The sequence below is a fragment of the Triticum aestivum genome, chromosome 4D (assembly GCF_018294505.1).
Source record: "Triticum aestivum cultivar Chinese Spring chromosome 4D, IWGSC CS RefSeq v2.1, whole genome shotgun sequence".
Lineage (NCBI taxonomy): Eukaryota > Viridiplantae > Streptophyta > Magnoliopsida > Poales > Poaceae > Triticum > Triticum aestivum.
The window spans coordinates 182,320,635-182,330,187 of NC_057805.1; the positions used below are offsets into that span (position 1 = coordinate 182,320,635).

The 9,553-nt window shown below is 48.1% G+C and overlaps 1 pseudogene across 1 annotated transcript; it reads right to left on the minus strand.

Annotated features, from left to right (window-relative positions):
• Positions 1-255: 255 nt before the first annotated feature.
• Positions 256-4,025, minus strand: LOC123097235 (SEC12-like protein 2; annotated as a pseudogene). The gene is made up of 10 exons (XR_006446914.1): positions 3,592-4,025; positions 3,388-3,482; positions 2,546-2,696; positions 1,555-1,646; positions 1,365-1,464; positions 1,209-1,284; positions 970-1,090; positions 774-890; positions 622-689; positions 256-448 (listed from the first exon to the last, which is right to left on the minus strand). The product of XR_006446914.1 is annotated as an SEC12-like protein 2 (transcript).
• Positions 4,026-9,553: the final 5,528 nt, after the last annotated feature.

Genomic DNA, 9,553 nt, shown 5'->3' on the forward strand with positions numbered 1-9,553 from the left:
ACTTCACGCACCCTACCAGCGTGACATGATAAAAAGGATCTGGACGTTTTTGAGTAGTTTTTCTTTCACCTAAATAAGTACTCCCTCCGTTCCTAAATATTTGTCTTTCTAGAAATTTCAACAAGTGACTACATACGGGGCAAAATGAGTGAATCTACACTCTAAAATATGTCTATATACATCCGTATGTGATAGTCCATTTGAAATCTCTAAAAAGACAAATATTTAGGAACGGAGGGAGTACAAAAATTGCTCTAGCTCCGACACGATACAGCATTTATCTCCAGTACAAGATCAGATAATCACAGAGGTAAGCGGTGAGGTAGCAGTAGAGGCTGAACAAAAATTTCATTGTGGCAACATTGCTAAAAGTTTTCTTTGTGCTGCATATAGTAATATACCAAAATTCCGAGTATAATAGCTAGTACCATGGACCAGAGGCTTATACCTGTCAGAAAACATGCAGCCATTTTCAGAATACTCACAAAATTGGCAAGTACTCCCTCTGTAAACTAATATAAGAGCGTTTAGATCACTAAAGTAGTGATCTAAATGCTCTTATATTAGTTTACAGAGGGAGTACATAATAAGTCGAGAACTCAAGATCTGCAACCAACATACCATCGCTCTTGGGTGATTCAGTCGATGTCACCCTTGCAGTTGAGTCAAAGGAAGTCGACAGCAAGGCCCTGTTATATGATAGAACAACAACAATGAGAGATTACATTTGTGGAATTCATCAACTAAAGCAGAACAAGAGCACAGGTACTGACCTTGAATCTTGAGAAAACGCTAACGTAGTAACAATGCCAAGATGCGCCTTTTTAACTGTTAGAACCACTCGCATGTCTCTTGAACCTAGAACACTGATGCTTCCCTCAATAGTTCCACTGGATATGCAAAGGCAAGTAAATTAGACTTGAAAAAAAAACAGTAATGTTAATGTGAAATTCATAGTTCCTTGCTCACATTGCTAGAAGTGTGCCATCAGGCGAGACTGAAAAAGCTGAAATCGCATCACGAGTTACTTTCTTTGATCCAATTCTTGTCCATGAGGTGGTATTCCAAGATATTATTTTGCCGTAATCACCTAAGAAGCAGGGATTGTAACTGTCAGGTCTGAGGTTTACCAGGCAACTCCGTTCATTTTTAGAGAGAACTTCAAAATATTTCATTCATAACAGGGTGAATTCAAATCATGATGTCACCTTGCATTGCTGTAACAAAGAGAATCTGACTATTGTCAGACTTAGTAGAAAATCGGCAGAAGCCAAATATTTCTCCCTGGAAATGTATGAGTCAGAAGTGCACTTTAAACAAAGAAAATAAATTAATGCAAATTGGCAAACAAAAAAATCACTCACTTGTTCTCTTGGCAGATTAGCCACAGCTTCAGATGACTTTAAATCCCAAACTCTAGATGGGCCGCTGCTCCTGTTCACAACTAGAAACATCTCATCGGAACTAAAGCATGTCCCAAAACAGAGGCAACCCATCAGTATCAAATAATAAATATCCATTTGGAAAGAGAAAGTTAAAGTGACACTATTTCACCTGAAACTAAGATCCTTAACAGATGTTTCAGCATCAGGTTCTTCAATAACGGTTTCCATGCCAGGCCATTTGAAGACCCTCAAATGTCCATCCTATACAGCACACAGAGATCTATTTAGGCCTTGTACAATGCAAGGTGCTTAGAGAAATAAACCAGGCTTTCTCTAAGCACCGGTCCTTATTTGTACAGGGTAGACGCTTAGTTAGGCGTCTCTCCGATGAAAATAGGCACCGGTGCTTCAGAAAAACCTGGTTTATTTTTCTAAGCATCTCCCTAAGCACCTAGCATTGTACAAGGCCTTAACATGCTTAAAATAATATATGGACAATTTTAACTGCCATGAAAAGGGTAAAAAAAAACAGCACAACCATATAACTTATTGACTAGTCCTCAAAGCATAAGCGCGTGACTATAATGGAATTTTACTGAATGACAGAAAACCCTAGAATAGCTTCAGATAAAATGAGAAGGTAAAAAAACATTGAATGGTTGCTTTGCTTGTAAGAATTTCCAGAAGACAACGAAGCAATAGACAATTTATTTTAAGCTAAATAATGTACAGCACTAGAATGTACAAACAAGAGCATCATGAGAATACTTAACTTTAAGTTGGTTTATCCGTATGCTTAACTGCAACCATTTGTTCACTTATTACAGAGACGCTAATTTTATGTTGTTGCCAAACATTTCCGTATTACACATAAACAATCTGTGTCAGTTCAGTTGCCTAATCCTATGGCTCGCACTAATTATGGTTGTGAATGCTGTAAAATGCTTTTTAGGTTCCTAGTGTGCGATGGTCAATATGCAAATTGTTGTCCACAATGACCATATGGTACATTGCTTTCTGCGCAAAGTCACCAGATATAAAAGAAATTGTTTCTATTAACACCTACAGCTATCAGATCTGCCAAAGCTACCACATGTCATGCTTTGGAGAGTCAAGCGTGGCCACCTCCATTACATGCATAACACAATACTTCCATTTACCTCGCCACCAGTGGCAAGTATTGAACCCTCTCCACTGAATGACACAGCCAACTGTAAACCAACATCGTTTAGCTTCACTAGAGCCTCCTGGTCCGATCTCAAAACTAGGCTATGTGGATCATCTCCTTCTGGTGATTCCCACCGCACCAACCTATGCAAGTGGCACATGGTAAGAATTCAGAATTGCTGAACCATCGGGCTGACTTAAATTGTGCTTAAATCAGTCAGGAAAAAAAAGACAAACGGCATATTTATTATAGAATAAAATAAGATTGAAGAAGTATAAAGTTGTATGTTTTGCAGTTAAAACTTAATTAACCACCAGTTCATCTACAGTAACACCCCAACAAGCCCAGTTATGCTCGTTGATAAGGCCAATGAGATGGGCCCAACAACTGAAATGAACTTAACATCACAAGATGGAAGAGATACTGGTGCCCCCGAGTTTTAGCTACAATCAGGAAATAAGCTATACTAACAAATCAGCACAGTGCTTACACCAACAGTTCAAGCATATTATGGGGTTGTCAAGAGGCATCATTGTATGTTACTAGAAGTCTTTAACACTATATTGTGATATGATAGGTTAATTATATTATGGTCGAATTAATCAGAATTTACAGCATATAACCCCACATCCACAACACCCCTGATCGAACGGAGTACCGGACTCAACGAAGTATTCTAAGCATACATACCATGTGAACCACAGGTTAACAACAATTAACCCACAGGATAACACTAAAGATCGCACACATTGTGTTGATTTTGAGCTAATCAAAATTCACAACAGACGAATGCACTAGCGAGCATCAGTGTCGCATGTCCAAGGACTCAAGTACCTGCAGCCGTTGGGGAAGGCGCAGAGGACGCCATCGCCGCGGGGGTGTACGGCCATCCTGTATGGTACCTGCTCCTCTGTCCCCAGCCTAAACACCTGCACCCCACCATCATCAAAACAACAGCAACAAATCAGCATGTAAATCTCTCCCATGATCCGTATGGATCTAGTGAAATCAGAGAGCGAGGGGGCACGGGTCGTTCACGGGCTCGGGGGAGAGCGCTGGAGGCGCCCCTGCAGCGGCGGGGTCGAGGGCGGCGACGACCAGCGCGTTGGGCACGCCGCTCCGGCCCTCGCCTCCGCCTCCACCAAGGACCACCATGGGGCGCGGAGGTGGGGAGGACGGGGCCGGGGACGCGTCCGCATCCACGACGACGTCGGCGGATGGGGAGGGCTTGATGATGTGTGCGAGTGGGAGCCAGGAGGCGCAGTACATCGGGAAGCCGTAGGTCTGACCGCCGGCGCGCGGCGCCATCACAGGAGAGGGAAGGAGTAGCGGCGGCCGGGGGTGGTCGGTGGTCGCCGGAGATGCGGTGAGAGACTGCGGGTGTGCAGAGGTGGAGGTGACGACGGGTGAACGGTACGGGGTATACGTGGAGGGAATAAGACTGTAGCACCAATAATGCTACACGTACAGGAGATTACGGGCGTTTTAGGCCTTCCACTACGTAGCCGGTGCCGGGCATGTTAAAATATAGACTGGGCATCGATGCCCTGGTAAATTTCTTTGGCACCGGCCTCACACCGTGCGGGTGCAGCCCGTAGAAAGATGGGACCCATATGTACATAGAAAAATCAAAGCAAGCCAACCTCTGGCCAATCCTTCACGCCAATTCCTCTCGTCCACCTTCAGAAAAATGAGGCATTGGAGCAGCAAGTACAGATGGTAGTATATTCTATCGCAATGCTCGAATGAGGCATCGGAGCAGGAACTTGCTCCAGTTCCCAGAAAACTTTTTATGGCACCGTATGAGCTATGGAGGGCACCGGTGCCAAATAATGTAAAAGTAGATTTGGCATCTCTTTTGGCCTACATAGTGGAAGGCCTTACAGGCTGGGTCCGTCTGACGTGGCTGGGCTGGGGAAAATAAAGGAAAAAGAAGAACGTGCCGCTGTTTACGCAAAGTAAAAAAAACAGAAAGGCAGGAAATAATGAAAAAGAGGAGGTGCCGCTGTTTACGCTACTGGAAAAACAGAATAGCGGCTCGATTTGCCGATCGCGTTCGCCTCGAACGACCACGGCCGTCTCGCGCCGCCAAGGGCACATTGCTGCTTGCTCGGCCGATCTTTTCAAGCCGTCGGCGTCGCATGCTCCGTCACATCGGCATTAGCAGGTAATCCTATATATAATGAAGGCCATGATGTTACGATTCGGATAGGCTGACTGGTGATATTGCAGCATATATACTTGATTTATCCATCTGTAGATCAAAACCGTGTACCTGAGTTGTCCGCCTTGATGAAGCCCTGAAGTTAGCTACAAATGATTACTCCCTCCGTCACATAATGTAAGACGTTTTTTGACACTACACTAGTGTCAAAAAACGTCTTACATTATGGGACGGAGGGAGTAGTTATTAATCTTTCATCTGTTTGCATGTACATGACTGTAGCACATCACATTTCACAATTATGGGACGGAGGAAGTAGTTATCAATGGCCAGGAGAGAGGGATTGTTTGAAGGGCTTGAGCTGGTTGATGAAGCTTCTTTGAATGGAACTGACACGTTTCACACTTGGTTACTAGTGCCATCGCATCCTGGAGGGCGGTGGGCCAGAAGAAACCTTGCCGGAACGCCTTTCCGGCAAGGGCCCTCGACCCTATGTGGGAGCCACATATGCCTCCATGTATCTCTGCCAACAGCTCCAGTCCTTCCTCCCGGGGGATGCACTTCAATTTCACGTCGTTCGGCCTTCTTCTGTACAGGACGTCGTCGACGAACTGGTACAGGGCGGACCGACGGGCTACTTTCTCCGCTTCTTCCTACTCCTCAGGAAGCTCCCCTGTTTGGAGGAATTGGACGGTATGCTGCGCCCATGCCGGAGCCTGGGGCTCGACGGCAAGGACCAAAGGCGTCTCTTCCGCCATGGGAGCGGCTGTCTCTACGGCCAGGGCTTGACGCCCTGCCGGAGCCAGTTGCTCTTGGGCAGGCTCAGCGTCCGCGGCAGCACCCTTGCCGGCAGCCCCAGGGGGCTCGGTAGGAAAGTACTTGCCGGGACCTGACTTCCTCCGCTTGTTCTGCCCCGTTGATGGTTCGGCGGATGGTTGAGTTAACTGGAGCAAAAAGGTACCTGGTTCCACAGGTAGCTTGAATGCAGCACGCTTTGACAGGTAGTCGGCGATGTCGTTCTCCATTCGGGGGACGTGCTCCGCTTGGATACCGTCAAAGCGTCCCTCCAGCTTCCTCACCTCATCTACGTAGGCCTCCATCAATGGGCTCTGGTAATTCTTGTTGACCTGCCTAACAACAAGCTGCGAGTCACCCCTGACGATGAGTTTCTTAACTCCGAGGTCTGCCGCGATCCTGAGACCGGCGAGCAATCCCTCGTACTCAGTAGTGTTGTTGGTGGACATCTCCCTGGGGAAGTGCATCTGGATCACGTACTTGAGGTGCTCTCCGGTGGGTGCAACGAGCAGCACACCGGCACCGGCGCCTTGCAGCGAGAAAGCCCCGTCAAAGTACATGATCCAGCCGCGGTCTGTTTCCTTGCCGGGGAGAGTGGTCTCCTGGATTTCTTCGTCGGGCGTCGAGGTCCATTCTGCAATGAACTCCACCAAGACTCTGCTCTGGATTGTCGAGGTACTTTCAAACTTCAAACCAAAACTTGATAACTCCAAGGCCCATTCCACAATCCTTCCGGTTGCATCTGGGTTATGCAGTATCCGCTGCAATGGGAGGCGGGTGACGACAGTGATCTCGTGGGCTTGGAAGTAATGACGCAGCTTCCTCGAGGCCATAAGGAGGCCGAAGAGCAATTTTTGCACACCGGAATACCTCGACATAGCCCCTGCAAGAGGGAGCTGACAAAGTAAACCGGGTGCTGCATCATCTTCTTCTTCCGCACCACCTCGCCTGACTGCGCGAGCACTGCCTCGGTGGCGCCAGATCCTGTCGGGAGCCCTGCCTTGCCGGCACCAGGCCCTGCCGGGGGGGTCTTTGGCTTTCCATCCACCGGTTCTGCCGCCGCCACTGCCTCTTCATCAACCTCTCTCTGCGCCACCAGTGCGGCACTAACCACTTGATTCGTCGCCGCTAGATACAACAGCAACGGCTCTTGTGGTTTAGGCGCAACCAGTATTGGCGTGGAGGAAAGGTATTTCTTCAGATCCTGCAATGCTGCCTCGGCTTCTGGGGTCCACTCCATTGGGCCTGCCTTCTTCAAGATTTTGAAGAAAGGAAGGATGCGCTCGGCGGACTTGGAGATGAATCGGCTCATGGCGGCGACGCAGCCGGTGAGCCGACGCACATCCTTGATCCGCTTGGGCGCCTCAATCTGCTCGATAGCCTTGATTTTGTCCGGGTTTGCCTCGATCCCGCGCTGTGACACAAAGAACCCGAGAAGCTTGCCGGACGGAACACCGAAGACACATTTCTCAGGGTTCAGTTTGAGATTGATCTTGCGCAGGTTGTCAAATGTCTCTTCCAGATCTTGCACAAGAGTTGGCCCATCCTTGGTTTTGACCACTATGTCATCCATATATGCCTCCATATTTCTATGGGGTTGGGGTTCAAAACCAATTTGGACTGCTCTTGCAAACGTCGAGCCAGCACTCTTCAACCCGAAAGGCATCCGTAAAAAGCAATACGTACCACATGGGGTGATGAATGTTGTCTTTGAAGGAAATATGCCCTAGAGGCAATAATAAAGTTATTATTTATTTCCTTATATCATGATAAATGTTTATTATTCATGCTAGAATTGTATTAACCGGAAACATAATACTTGTGTGAATACATAGACAAACAGAGTGTCACTAGTATGCCTCTACTTGACTAGCTCGTTGATCAAAGATGGTTATGTTTCCTAGCCATAGACATGAGTTGTCATTTGATTAACGGGATCACATCATTAGGAGAATGATGTGATTGACTTGACCCATTCCGTTAGCTTAGCACTCGATCCTTTAGTATGTTGCTATTGCTTTCTTCATGACTTATACATGTTCCTATGACTATGAGATTATGCAACTCCCGTTTACCGGAGGAACACTTTGTGTGCTACCAAACATCACAATGTAACTGGGTGATTATAAAGGTGCTCTACAGGTGTCTCCAAAGGTATTTGTTGGGTTGGCGTATTTCGAGATTAGGATTTGTCACTCCGATTGTCGGAGAGGTATCTCTGGGCCCACTCAGTAATACACATCACTATAAGCCTTGCAAGCATTGTGACTAATGAGTTAGTTACGGGATGATGTATTACGGAACGAGTAAAGAGACTTGCCGGTAACGAGATTGAACTAGGTATCGAGATACCGACGATCGAATCTCGGGCAAGTAACATACCGATGACAAAGGGAATAACGTATGTTGTTATGTGGTCTGACCGATAAAGATCTTCGTAGAATATGTGGGAACCAATATGAGCATCCAGGTTCCGCTATTGGTTATTGACCGGAGAGGTGTCTCGGTCATGTCTACATAGTTCTCGAACCCGTAGGGTCCGCACGCTTAACGTTACGATGATAGTTATATTATGAGTTTATATGTTTTGATGTACCTAAGGTTGTTCGGAGTCCCGGATGTGATCACGGACATAACGAGGAGTCTCGAAATGGTCGAGACATAAAGATTGATATATTGGAAGCCTATGTTTGGATATCGGAAGTGTTCCGGGTGAAATCGGGATTTTTCCGGAGTACTGGGAGGTTACCGGAACCCCCCGGTAACTTAATGGGCCTAGGTGGAAGAGAGGAGAGGAGGCCAGGGCAGGGCCGCACACCCCTCCCCCCAGTCCGAATAGGACAAGGAGAGGGGGGCGGCGCCCCCCCTTTCCTTCCTCCCCTCCACCTCTTCCCCCTCTCTCTCCTAGTCCAACATGGAAAAGGGGGGAGTCCTACTCCCGGTAGGAGTAGGACTCCTCCTGGCGCGCCTCTCCCCTTGGCCAGCCGAACCCCCCCTTGCTCCTTTATATACGGGGGCAGGGGGGCACCTCTATACACACAATTGATCATTGATCTCTTAGCCGTGTGCGGTGCCCCCCTCCACCATATTACACCTCGATAATATCGTAGCGGTGCTTAGGCGAAGCCCTGCGTCGGTAGAACATCATCATTGTCACCACGCCGTCGTGCTGACGAAACTCTCCCTCAACACTCGGCTGGATCGGAGTTCGAGGGACGTCATCGAGCTGAACGTGTGCTGAACTCGGAGGTGCCGTGCGTTCGGTACTTGATCGGTCGGATCGTGAAGACGTACGACTACATCAACCGCATTGTGTTAAACGCTTCCGCTTTCGGTCTACGAGGGTACGTGGACAACACTCTCCCCTCTCGTTGCTATACATCACGATGATCTTGCGTGTGCGTAGGAATTTTTTTGAAATTACTACGTTCCCCAACAGTCTTTTCTTCATCCTCTCTTGTCATGAAGATTTGGTGGTAGCCCGAGTAGGCATCGAGGAATGATAACAGATCACACCCGGCCATGGAGTCAACAATCTGGTCGATGCGCGGCAACGGGAAGGGGTCCTTGGAACAAGCTTTATTGATATCTGTGTAATCAATACACAGCCTCCACTTCCCATTCGCCTTGCCCACCACTACCGGATTGGCCAACCACGTCGGGTGGAGCACTCCTCTCACCAAACCTGCCGCTTCCAACTTCCTGATCTACTCTGTGATGAACTCCTGCCTCTCCAGAGCCTGCTTTCTGACCTTCTGCTTGACGGGCCGGGCATGAGGGCAGACAGCTAGGTGGTGCTCGATCACCTCCCTGGGAACACCGGGGATCTCGGATGCTTGCCACGCAAACACGTCGACATTCGCCCGCAGGAAGGTGACGAGCGCGCCTTCCTATTTGCTGTCGAGGGTGGAGCCTATGGTGAAGGCCCCTCCCGTGCCATCCTCCCCGGCGGACACCCTCTTGGTCTGCGGCGGCTCAGCTCTGGATTTCTTGCTCTTGTCGGTAGAGCTCTCTAGCACGTCCTCGACGGGAGCACAACAC